Consider the following 13,658-nt stretch of genomic DNA (forward strand, 5'->3'; position numbering starts at 1 on the left):
TAACACAACTCGTGTGGAGTTTCTGATCTCCCATCGAGCGCCTCCCCAGGTGGCGGATAGGGGAAATGCCCACCAGATATTGGTAGGTACCGGGGAAATCAAATACCCGGGGTGGACCAAAATCAGAACCTGCTGCCTTGCAGGAAGTGGATGGATCCACAAAGGCTAGGGAACCTAACCCGAAAAAATTGGCAGTGGTCCAGAAAGCTGAGGGGGGCACACCCCCAGATGGTTATGCGCAGGGCCAACAACCCAGCCATTTAAAAAACAAACTCGTTACAAAAGCACAAACAAAGAAATCAAAAGAAACCTCGGATCTTGGAAAGGGTGGGTCTCCTAAAAGAGACTTTATGAAGTCGGGTGGCCAAAACCAACTGGAAGCCAACCGGCGGACAACCATCCTCTCCTCCAGGACCACCACAAATATAGGAACATGGAACGTAAGAACCATGTTCCAAACTGGAAAAACTTCCGAAGTTGCTGCTGAAATGCAGAAGTACCAGCTGGACATTTTAGGCATTAGTGAGTCTCGATGGACAGGCTCAGGCCAGATAAAACTCAACACAGGGGAGCTGCTATTATATTCAGGGCATGAGGAGGAAGATGCACCACACAGCCAAGGAGTAGCACTAATGCTCTCCAGAAAAGCCCAGAATGCACTCATAGGGTGGGAAGCGCATGGCTCTCGCATAATTACCGCAAGATTCAAGACTAAGAAACAGAAAGTAAAGGTCGACATCCTACAGGTATATGCTCCTACCAATGACAGTAAAGAAGAAGACAAGGAAGTTTTTTATAGCAGACTGCGATCCATTGTCCAAAAGTGTCCTAGGAGCAATATAATTGTACTAATGGGTGACCTTAATGCTAAAATAGGCAGCAAAAACAAAGGCTATGAAGAATGCATGGGAACACAAGGCTTGGGAGAAATGAACGAAAATGGTGAAAGGTTGGCTGATCTATGTGCCTTAGAGGGACTGGTCATTGGAGGAAGCCTCTTCATGCATAAAAATATCCACAAAGCGACATGGATCTCACCAGATATGTCAACGGCCAACCAAATTGACCATATATGTATATGCAAAAAATTTAGAAGATCTCTCCAAGATGTTAGGGTTAAAAGAGGGGCAGACGTAGCATCAGACCATCATCTACTAACTGCCAAAATAAAACTTAAGCTGAAAAAGAACTGGACTAATGGGGGAAATAAGCGACAACGTTTCAACACTAACCTCTTGAAAAATGAGTCCAAACTAAAAGAATTCCAAATCACCATCTCTAACAAATTCCAGGTACTACAAGATCTAGGTGAAGAGGCAACTATAGACCAAAATTGGAAGGACATCAAAGAGATCTTCACAACCACATGCGAAGAAGTGCTGGGCCCCTGGCAACAAACACACAAAGAATGGATTTCCGCTGAAACCATGGAGAAAATCCAATATAGGAAAAAGAAGAAAGAAATTTTAAACAACAGCCGCACTAGAACTGAAAAGGCTAAGGCAGTAGCAGAGTACACAGAAGCAAATAAAGAAGTTAAACGTAGTATAAAATTAGATAAAAATAACTACCTAGAAGGATTAGCTAGCGAAGCAGAAGAAGCAGCTTACCATGGAAACACAAGAGAACTATACAGCACAATCCAAAAGCTGTCTGGAAAATTCATCAAACCAGAGAGACCAGTCAAAACTAAAGATGGACAATCAATACCGGATAAAGAGGGTCAGGAAAAATGATGGATAGAGCATTTCCAAGAACTCCTTAATCGACCTGCCCCACAACACACTTTCAACATAGAACCAGCGGAACAAGATCTAGAAATAGACTGTAACACACCTACAAAACAAGAGATACAAAGAGCAATTAAACAATTAAAGAAAGGCAGAGGTGTAAAGTACTTGAGTAATTTTACTTGATTACTGTACTTAAGTATTATTTTGGGGGATTTTTACTTTACTTGAGTACAAATAAAAATCTGTACTTTTACTTTTACTTAATTACATTTTTTAAAGAAAAAAGTACTTTTTACTCCTTACAATTTTATTTACAGTCAAAAAGTACTTCAATTTTAGAGATCTATTTTTGCTTGCTCTGTCAAACCAATTGAATTGCTCTGATGGTCAGTTTAATTGAAATTATTCTGGAGCCTTTGGACCACACTAAGGAACTGGCCAACAGTTCATCTTATGATGAAGATTTTTTCGCTTCTTTGAAATCGACAACACATGAAGTGTGACACGTTTCCTGCTGTTTGCTGCCTCTCTATCAAGACAAATACCTTGTTCACACTGTCAGTCCAAATTTTGGTGCATATCTAATTTGACAGACTCACTGTCCACATTGTGTTTCACAACTGTTCAGATCCGATCTGTTCATCCTGTAGCCGTTTTCCGGATTATCTGCACTGTTTCTATGGCAATGACGTCGCACTGGCATGACAATCTGCCTCGACGTCTGACATGTTTTATGTGATGTGACAGCATGACGTAACCGAAAAGCTACACAAATGCGATCAGGACGGTAAGACTGCAATGGATTTCAAACCAACTCTGGATGTAGCCTGAAACGGATTAGAAAAACAGATTTCATGTGGTTTTTAGCTGTTCACCGTTCTAAATGTGATTGGATTCCTATTGGATATGCACCAAAATGGTATTTGGACTTACAGTGTGAAAAAGGTCTAATACACCTTATCCTGCATCGGCTGGATAGAGCTTGAAATTTAAGTTAAGTTCGAGGTTTTACAATTTTGAGTAGCATGTTGCATACTAAAATTCATTGTCACGGATCTCTGCATTTTTCTGTGTCTGTACCACAGACTTTCTTTTCTGAGTCAGTTTCACGTATTGGTTACTCAATTGTTTTTCCTATTTTCTTACCATTTTCCCGTGGGTTTGGGTTTAGAACAACTTTCTGTAACATAAAATGACATCCAAACCCAACTCCTAACCCTAACATCAGGCGACAATTGTTTAAAAGTATGGAAAAAATATTATAAACCAATAGTTAAAATGACATCCTAACCCAAACCCCAAATCTAACCCCAAACCCACGTGAAAATGGTTTAAAAATAGGAAAAACAATTGAGTAATCAATACCTGACACGTAAAAGAAAGTCCGTGGGACAGACAGGGAAAAATGCGGAGATCCGTGACAATGACACGGATAAATGAGCAAAAAATTCTGTGACTATACCACTGAACTTTGTGAGATCATGTTGGAAATTATGTAGTTGTCTTATAGTTTGATAATGAAATACAATTAAATACAAACAGTTGTAAAGGATAAAACCTTTTATGTGGTTCATTCACTTCATGTTTTTAGAGAAAGCTTAAACATGAATCTCTCGTTTTCCTTTTTCCGGTTACTTTTACTTTTTTAATACTCAAGTACAATTTTAATGTGGTACTTTTTACTTTTACTCAAGTAAAATCCTGGCCAGATACTTTTACTTTTAATTGAGTAAAATTTACACTCAGTACTTGTACTTTCACTTGAGTAAAATTTTTGAGTACTTTTTACACCTCTGAAGAAAGGTAAGGCAGCTGGCCCAGACAGAATACCATCAGAAGCCTTGAAAGCAGACACTACAACTAGCACTGAGATGCTACACAAATTATTTAAGAAAATATGGGAGGAAGAACAGATCCCACTAGAATGGAAAGAAGGGCATCTCATTAAGCTCCCAAAGAAAGGTGATCTAAGTTCCTGCTCCAATTACAGGGGAATAACTCTGCTGTCAATACCAAGCAAAGTATTTAGCAGAGTACTGCTAAACAGAATGAGGGAGGCAATAGACACCCAACTTAGAGACCAACAAGCAGGCTTCAGAAAAGATAGATCTTGCACCGATCAGATTGCAACACTGCGAATTATTGTGGAACAATCTCTGGAGTGGAACTCATCACTATACATCAACTTCATAGATTACGAGAAGGCCTTTGATAGTGTCGACAGAGATACTTTGTGGAAACTGTTAAGACACTACGGGGTACCACAAAAATTTACAGATATAATCAAGGCCTCCTATGAAGGACTATCCTGCAGAATTGTTCATGGCCAACAAACAACTGAGGCCTTTGGAGTACAGACTGGTGTCAGACAGGGCTGTTTGCTCTCACCCTTCTTATTCTTGTTGGCCATTGACTGGATCATGAAAATGTCTACAGAGCAGAAGAGAAATGGCATTCAGTGGACACTATGGAAACAGCTTGATGACCTGGATTTCGCAGATGACCTGGCCCTACTCTCACATACACAGCAACAAATGCAAGAGAAAACCAGCTCTGTAGCACATTACTCTGCATGCATCGGCCTGAACATACATAGAGAAAAGAGCAAAGTCCTAAAAGTTAATACATCAAGCACTTCCCCTATAACATTAGAGGGAGCGATTCTGGAGGAAGTGGAAAGCTTCACTTATCTCGGAAGCATCATCAACATACAAGGAGGGACTGATGCTGACATAAAAGCAAGAATTGGCAAGGCAAGAGTTGCTTTCAACCAATTGAAAAAGATCTGGTCCTGTAGTAACTTGACCCTCAAGACTAAAGTCAGGTTATTCAACACCACTGTGAAGCCTGTCTTAATGTATGGAGCAAAAACATGGCGAAAAACAGCAGCTGGCTTAAAAAAGCTACAGACATTTATCAATTCATGTCTCGGAAAGATCCTCAGAATCCGCTGGCCCAATATCATCACAAATGAAGAGCTCTGGCGACGCACTCAACAGGAACCCATTGAAGAATTAATCTGTCAACGCAGATGGAAATGGATTGGCCACACCCTCAGAAAGCCAGCCTCCAGCATCACCAGACAATCCCTTACCTGGAATCCGCAAGGCAAGAGAAAAAGAGGTCGTCCCAGAATAACCTGGAGAAGGGAGCTGGAGGCAGACACCAAAAAGAGTGGTCACAATTGGGGACAGTTGGAAAGACTGGCCAAGGACCGAGACGCCTGGAGAGACTTTGTTTGTGGCCTATGTCTCAAACGAGACGACAGGCGATGATGATGATGATGTGTTAGTAAACGGAGGTTAATACACAGATGAGGTTAATACATGGTTTTGTTTTTTGTTTGCATAAAACACAGTGAATAAAACAATGCATGGTGCTTATATTTAGGAAATTACTATATTGGTCCCTTAGAATGGTCAATTAGCCTCCTGTCTGTCATAAGAATTTTGCTTTGGGTAATATTCACATGTTTATTATCAAGGTCAGGTGTAACAAATAATCATCTTTGAGCTTACCTGCTGTAAGATATAATGCAAAGATTTGATTTACTGTCAGTAATTTTAGTAAAAGTTGTTCAGGAAATCTAAATTCCATAATTAACCTTAAACTTACTTCAATAGAAGAGCTCAACACTAAGATTTTTTGGCAAAAAAGTAATTTATTTAAAAGTAAATATGGAATAATCCTTTTTTTTTTTACAAAGTTACAGAAGTTACAGTCAAGACCAGTGAGTGATTTTCTCTTCTTTTGTTTAACTTTAATAACTTCAACAAGTGTACTGTTTATTAGGCAGGCTTTAGACCGAACGCAATAAAATTTTACATTTGGTTAAGACATAACTTAATCAGTTGTTTACCATGATACTCATTAAAACAGCTACATTCACAAATGTTATGTGCATTTGTCCGTTTACAACCAAAAGACGAACATGGGTTTATTTAAACTCTGTGCACGCGCGCTACCGGTGGATGAAGCGTTGTGCCGTGCACGTTGCGTCGGGTTTTCAAGTTTAAGGCTGTGAATCTAATCATTAAACAGTTGTATAATAGTCAGCGTTTAATTACTTACATCTTTCTTGCACTTCCACTTTCTGAGGAATCGCGCAGCTGTCCTCCTTTAAATTGCGCCTCTGTCTGTGATTTGATTCGTCAAGTATATGAGTAAATACTACAGTACCCATGAGCCTTTTCGACCGCTACTATGGTGAAGGCACCAGCTAAAACTACATGTTTTCTCAACACATCTAACGTGTGCTTGATAATTCAACCATACGGTGTTATGGCCATCAATTATGATTTTTTTCTACTTTGTAAAAAAAAAATCAGTTTCGGACGTCTGCATTGCCCAGAATCATCGAGTCATCTGCCTCCGTTGCTATGGAGTCCGAGCCTCTTTGCTATTGGCTGATTTCTTCTTCGGTACTCGTAATTGGCAGCGATTCCCATTGCTCGCAAATCACAGTCAGGTTAGTCATTAATCACGGTGCTTACAAGTGAAGTTTACGTTTTGTTTAAATGTTATAATTTACGTATTTCTTTGGCATTAGACTGACATTGCCATACCCCTAGACCAAATTGAGCGTGTTTTTGTGGTAAAAGTGTAGTAACCAAGGTTTTTTGTGTATTGATTATTAGCAAAATGGTTTTACTACAGTATTTTTTTTCAAAACCATAGTTATTTTGTGGTATCTATGGTTTTACTACAGTAACCATGTTTTTAACCGTAGTAAAATACTAGGCTTGTTCGATTTCATGTGGCGCTGCAAGCCGACAGCCGGATGACGTCAAAGTACCGCGAGAACGATTCCAGTAATCATACAAAGTTTAATTTCGTCTCGCTTTCGCGGCACTTTAAAGGCACACAAGGCAAGTCTGAGTATTATTTCTCTACTAGCTCCCCCTGGTGTCTGGGAGTAAATGCGTTCTATATCTAAGACTATACGAGACTGAAGGACACCGGGTCGGATACAGCGAGCTTGCAAGTGGGGTATTCTTCCTACAGACGGTAGGGGCGGGCGAGAGAGTCTTCATTCGTCATGTAATGAGTCATTTAACCATATACCGACTTACGAAGATGATTTATTAACATAAAAATGCTGCCTTGTGTCCCTTTAACGTCATCAGCCTGTCAGTTCTAGCGGCGCCGCAGGAAGTCGAATAAGCCTAAAGGTAAATTTTCGCAAGGGAAGTCTACGTGTTAGAGCAACGAATACGTCCCACTAAGCTAACGTTAACCTTGTTTAAGTTATAAATCTTTATGGTAAGATAACGTGGTCATTGAGTTATTGTGTGCACTTAATATACTCTAAAGTTTTAATATTTGTCTTATAATATTTGTAAGATAGGAATCCCCTCTATTGGGGTACACTATTTAAGCCTTATATTAACAAAGCTAATTTACACTATCTCTCTGTCTGTCTATCTCTATTATTTTCTGTTTATCTCTTGCAGCATCTGTTGTAGCTGTCTGTCCAACTGTTTGTTTGTCTTTCTGTCTTTGTCTGCTTTGCAATGGCCACCAAATATACCCCTGACTCACAGGATCCCCACTACCAAGAGGGGAGGCGCATGGCTCTTGAGCTGAAACATGACCACATTCTAGCTCAAGCCAAGGTTAGAGTTTTTAGATACCTGTTACTTTATACTTGAACATAATGGATGGGGGGCAACTTAAATTAATAAATGATAAATGCGGAAAAGGGATGAGTGCTGAAAATTGAATACGGTATATTGCATAATATGTAAATAAGGTAATATATTTTGGAAAAGAGGGGTTTCATCCCCTGAGTTTCAGAGACTTGGAGAATCTATGCAAAGGCTCATTACAATACTTACACTATGCTGTGTTTCCTTTTAGTTGTTGCATGTTTTTTACGTCCTGTACCTTTATTAATCTTACAAGAAATATTCACTTCAACACACAGAGAGCAGCCGTGGAGAGGAAACGTTTATGCCCTAGAAGAGACCCTCCACAGACCTCTAAAAGGATCTTTGTTGGCCGAGGGGGAGGCAAGGAGGGCGACGCCAAGCCTCAGCTACAGGCTATATCTGAATTATTTCAGATTTGTAGGAAGTTACATGGTGGACCAAATCAAATTGCAGGATAACATTGTAATAAGAGTATTAACAGTTTAAAACATTTTCAATATGACAAAACACACATAATAGAGTATACCACCTAAGTACAGTGCCTTGCAAAAGTATTCGGCCCCCTTGAACTTTTCGACCTTTTGCAACATTTCAGGTTTCAAACAAAGATATACAACTGTAATTTTTGTGAAGAATCAACAACAAGTGGGACACAATCATAAAGTGGAACGAAATTTATTGGATATTTCAAACTTTTTCACAAATAAAAAACTGAAAAATTGGGCGTGCAAAATTATTCAGCCCCATTACTTTCAGTGCAGCAAACTCTCTCCATATGTTCAGTGAGGATCTCTGAATGACCCAATGTTGACTTAAATAACTAATGATGGTAAATAGAATCCACCTGTGTGTAATCAAGTCTCCGTATAAATGCACCTGCTCTGTGATAGACTCAGAGGTCAGTTTAAAGCGCAGAGAGCATCATGAAGAACAAGGAACACACCAGGCAGGTCCGAGATACTGTCGTGGAGAAGTTTAAAGCCGGATTTGGATACAAAAAGATTTCCCAAGTTTTAAACATCCCAAGGAGCACTGTGCAAGCGATAACACTGACATGGAATTAGTATCAAACCACTTCAAATCTACAAAGACCCGTCCGTCCGTCTAAACTTTCAGCTCAAACAAGGAGAAGACTGATCAGAGATGCAGCCAAGAGTCCCATGATCACTCTGGATGAACTGCAGAGATCTACAGCTGAGGTGGGAGAGTCTGTCCATAGGGCAACAATCAGTCAAATCTGGACTTTATGGAAGAGTGGCAAGAAGAAAGCCATTTCTTAAAGATATCCATAAAAAGTGTAACAAGCCACCTGGGAGACACACCAAACATGTGGAAAAAGGTGCTCTGGACAGATGAAACCATAATCGAACGTTATGTTTGGTGTAAAAGCAACACAGCTCATCACCCTGAACACACCATTCCCACTGTCAAACATGGTGGTGGCAGCATCATGGTTTGGGCCTGCTTTTCTTCAGCACGGACAGGGAAGATGGTTAAAATTGATGGGAAGTTGGATGGAGCCAAATACAGGACCATTCTTGAAGAAAACCAGATGGAGTCAGATGGAGATTTGTCTTCCAACAAGACCATGAACCAAAACAAAGCAAAATCTACAATGGAAAGGTTCACAAATAAACATATCCAGATGTTAGAATGGCCAAGTCAAAGTCCAGACCTGAATCCAATCGAAAATCTGTGGAAAGAACTGAAAACTGCGGTTTACAAACGCTCTCCATCCAACCTCACTGAGCTGGAGCTGTTTTGCAAGGAGGAATGGGCAAAAATTTCAGTCTCTCAATGTGCAAAACTGATAGAGACATACCCCAAGCGACTTACAGCTGTAAGTGCAGCAAAAGGTGGCGCTAAAAAGTATTAACTTAAGGGGGCTGAATAATTTTGCACACACAATTTTTCAGTTTTTTTTATTTGTTAAAAAAGTTTGAAATATCCAATAAATTTCGTTCCACTTCATGATTGTGTCCCACTTGTTGTTGATTCTTCACAAAAAATTACAGTTTTATATCTTTATGTTTGAAGCCTAAAATTTGGCAAAAGTTTGAAAAGTTCAAGGGGGCTGAATACTTTCGCAAGGCACTGTATATACTATTGTGCCAAGTACTTGGTAATGTCTTTACAAAATGCTAAACAGAAAAACATCTGATTTCCTAAACAGTTCTGTATATAGGTTGAAAAAGATAATGTATGCAGTGATAGCCTAACGTGTTCTGTGTACTGTTTTACAGTCACATGCCCTCCGGTTGAGTGCTTCCTGTCGTCCAGTGTGGAGATTCCACTTACTCTACCCTCAGCAAAACTAAATCCTCATGAGGAATTTGGTAAATCGCATTGATAATTAAAGTTTAAATCTAAAATACATATATAATTAAAGTAGTTAACGAAAAATCTTTGTGCAGTACATGAATTAAGAACACAATTTAGTAAAGCTTTGGGCCAGTTCGATACTGAATGATGAAATGTTGTGTTTATTCTAAATATTGATCAGTTGACCTTTAATTAGTCCTAATCTAAATGGTCTCTTACAACTTTATTTTATATTTTGAACAGAGAAAAACATGAGGAAGCTCTCTGATATTTTGACATCATGTCCTACTACTGAGCCTCATATAAACCCTGCATTATCATGGTCTTTTCGGCAGCAGAAAGCCTCGGAGCGTTGGAAAGAAGCAAGACCATACCACCTTAACTGCTTTGTTGCAAAAGAGGCTGTTGGTCATCCATTGTGTTGTCATTGCAATGAGCCTGCTGTTATTAGGTTGGTCTTTCATAATATTAAACTTTAAAGGGACACTACACTTTTTTTGAAAATATGCTCATTTTCCAGCTCCCCTAGAGTTAAACATTTGATTTTTACAGTTTAGGAATCCATTCAGCTGATCTCCGGGTCTGGCGGTACCACTTTTAGCATAGCTTAGCACAATCCATTGAATCTGATTAGACCATTAGCATCACCCTCAAAAATAAACAAAGTTTCAATATTTTTCCTATTTAAAACTTTACTCTTCTGTAGTTGCATCATGTATTAAGACCCACATGTATTAATATCAAACCTAGAATCCAACTAAATCTTAAATAGCTTTGGTTTAGTGTATCCTACCCTAGATGAGTTATTCACCTGAAATAATGTATTATTTATTTCTCCCTAGGTGCAGAGAGTGTTTACCTGAGGAGTGGTTCTGTGGGGACTTGGATGTATTACGTCACAAAAAAACAGCCACTCCACAATAGGGAATGTGTGATTAATGGGTTTTTTGAAGCCATCCCTCCAACCACATGCATCATTAAAGGAAAAGATGGATATTGTACTCAACAGCAAGGTATGATTTCACAAAAGCCCTATTTTTGATGTTTATGTGTGTCTGCAACCAGTAACAGGTAATCTAAACTAGTGGTTTTCTTTCTTTTTGCTAGAGCTGTGGTAAACGACTATTTATTAAACGATTAATCAGGCAACTATTTTTCCGATTAGTCGACTAATCTTATGACTAATTGGACGATTAATCTAACGATTACTTTCTGTTGCTTCACTCTAAAAATGGCTGGGTTATTTTTTAACCCAAAATGCTGGGTTGAGTCTGTTGGGTTGTTTTGCTGGGTTATTTTTTAACATTTTAAACACTTTTTGGGTAGTTTCAGTTTTCTGGTTGTTGGGTTAAAACTGCTGGGTTATTATGCTGGGTTGTTTGAAGAGACTCACGTGCTTCGCGCCTTTGATGTTTGAATGTGCTCAGCAACGGTCGTTGTGAAAGGACAGAGTCACTGGAAGCAGTTGTTTCAAGGTAAGTTTATATGTTTTTGTGAACATTTCATGAATATAAACAAGATTATAACATTTTGCGAGACAGCAACGTGTTAATTTATACAGACTAAGACGACGGGTGTAATTTAGAGGAATGACGACTGTTACCTCAGATCGCCATTTACACAAATTGACTCGAATAATCGTTCTAAGATGTTTAATATGGCATACTAATAAAATTAATAAAATCGATGTTACAAAATCCCCATCATACGGTTGATTACGTTAACTCATGACAATTTCTGTAAGCCTTTAACAAAGCGAGTCAAAACCGGTACCGAGTCGACCTCCGCAACCCCAATTCGGCTTTTTGTGTCACACACGCGCATAGTTTTCCCAGCTTAGCAATAGCGACACTATTACATTAAATTTGATGACAAACGAGTTGCTTTCTTGTCATTCGATATGGAAAGACAGACCGCGAGGCGCGAGCACAAGTTAACTTAACCGGCGGCGGAGAATTGCGGAGCTGGCGTCTACTCTGTCACTGAGAGGCAGGGACAAGCAGCACATTCATTTCACCGTCGGTACGGCAGGTAACTCGTCGATAAATGAAAACGAAACAGCATTTCCAAGAACCGGTGTCTAATATGTATATTGCTTGGTCCTCTCTTTTAAAATGAAACAATAATTTAAGTGTTTGGACATGAACTTGAAAACATAAACGTATTTGTCACCAAGACGGAGGCTGCGTGTACAGTTTAACAAACATTTATATATGTTATATGAATGAAGATGTGTTATTGCGTCGTATTTAGTTACTATTTTATATTAATTTTATAATATTCTTGGGTTGTCTCCTGTGATTTCAAGTTTATATTGACCAACCCTCTTATCTGTGGCTGATACTGTATCAGAGATGTTATGTTTTTAGCAGAGATCAGATGTGATGTTGTTTTCCCATTCTTTTTTTCTAGAGTGTGCAGAGTTTTTATGTCCATCCATTAATGAGGTAGCAAGGACTTCATACAGCCAGTAAGTATAACATTTAATAACTCCTATTTAAAATGTATTGGGAATGTCTTAATTATCTGCTGCATTTTATTCTGCAGCACTTTATTCTTTATAGTCAGATCATCCTATTTGTCAGTCTGTGTTGTTTGCAGCCTTTGTTGTTGGCACAACAATTAAAGGAGTGTAACACCAAAGTCTTATGCAAACCGATGACAGGCCATTGCATTTTTGGGAAAAAAATCTCACACGTGGTGGTAATGCGGCCAGGGATGCAAAAGAAAGTCTTATAATTTTTATAGAATGTATAATTCCCTTGGCCCACATGGTTTTCTAAACACTTAAATCTGATCATTTAGTTCAGACCACTAAAAGTTTTTTCCTCTTTTGTAGATTGCAACAAATGTGGTGGAAGTTCTTCTCTGGACAGAATCCTCGAAATCCTTTCCTTTATTTCCTGGCCATGGGAAACATGCAACAGATCTCTCAATCTTTTTTCTCTATCAGTCTCTCTGATGGAGCCAATACGGAAGTGACTTAAACTGCAATTCGGCCAAGATGGCGACGGCACGCACCGCCTACTTTAAGCTTCAAAAATGCTCTTCACAAACCAATGGGTGACGTCACGGACACTACTTTCATATTTTTTTACAGTCTATGGTTTAAAGGCATTTTACGTGCTTGAAAATAAATACCCCAGGCAATGTGCACAATGTAGACATGGGAAGTCCTGTAGTCTGTCATTTTCCAAATGGATGAATCCTCTGCTGTTCGGTTCCTTTGTACATCTTTGTTCGTGAGGAGTAACTTTAATAAATGAAGTATTTTTAGTCAAATACATTCCATACTCTGAAACTTGGAACATCTGGTCTGTAAAAAACTTTACACATCTGTAAATGATTTTACTTTTAATTTAACAATTACATTGTTTATTTTCTTACACTGCTGCAGTGTTGTTTATGTACATTTCAGTATTTCATTTATATATTAACTTATATACAAATTCCGTCTTAAATTCAAACAAATTGATTCAACCTGTTACATTGTTACTTCAATGTGCATAATTTCTGATATTTAATAAATATATTTATACTTGATGTCAGTAAGCAGTCCTTTAAATGATTTTGCAACTGCCAACTGTAAAAATTTAAGAGTTTGTAGTTATTTTGAAGTCAAATAAACATTTATTTGGTGTTCACAATGGTCTTGATTTACAATAAAGCACATGATAAAAATAACCCAGCAAGAATAACCCAAACCCAGAATATTAATCTCATAAATGGTTAAAATGACTACATGTTGGGTTTTTTCAACAACCCAACCTGCTGGGTTAAAATGTGTTACCCAACGTGTTGGGTTACTTTAACCCAGCATGTGTTCTGTCCAATATTTACCCAGCGCTGGGTTGCCAATTGGGTTGTTTTTAACCCAACCATTTTTAGAGTGTTGATTAATAAAAACCATAATGTATCTCAAATAAATGCCAAAAACATTCTTAATTATATA

At 38.6% G+C, this 13,658-nt stretch overlaps 1 long non-coding RNA gene and 1 pseudogene across 1 annotated transcript; both read left to right on the forward strand.

The window, feature by feature from the left end:
- The first annotated feature begins 301 nt into the window (after nucleotides 1-301).
- LOC141281336 (uncharacterized) lies at nucleotides 302-5,008 on the forward strand (annotated as a pseudogene).
- Nucleotides 5,009-10,926: 5,918 nt separating this feature from the next.
- Nucleotides 10,927-13,541, forward strand: LOC141281355 (uncharacterized). The gene is made up of 3 exons (XR_012335643.1): nucleotides 10,927-11,181; nucleotides 12,119-12,176; nucleotides 12,546-13,541. It is a non-coding gene; the product is annotated as an uncharacterized lncRNA (long non-coding RNA).
- Nucleotides 13,542-13,658: the final 117 nt, after the last annotated feature.

The sequence above is a fragment of the Paramisgurnus dabryanus genome, chromosome 21 (assembly GCF_030506205.2).
Source record: "Paramisgurnus dabryanus chromosome 21, PD_genome_1.1, whole genome shotgun sequence".
NCBI classification, from domain to species: Eukaryota; Metazoa; Chordata; class Actinopteri; order Cypriniformes; family Cobitidae; genus Paramisgurnus; species Paramisgurnus dabryanus.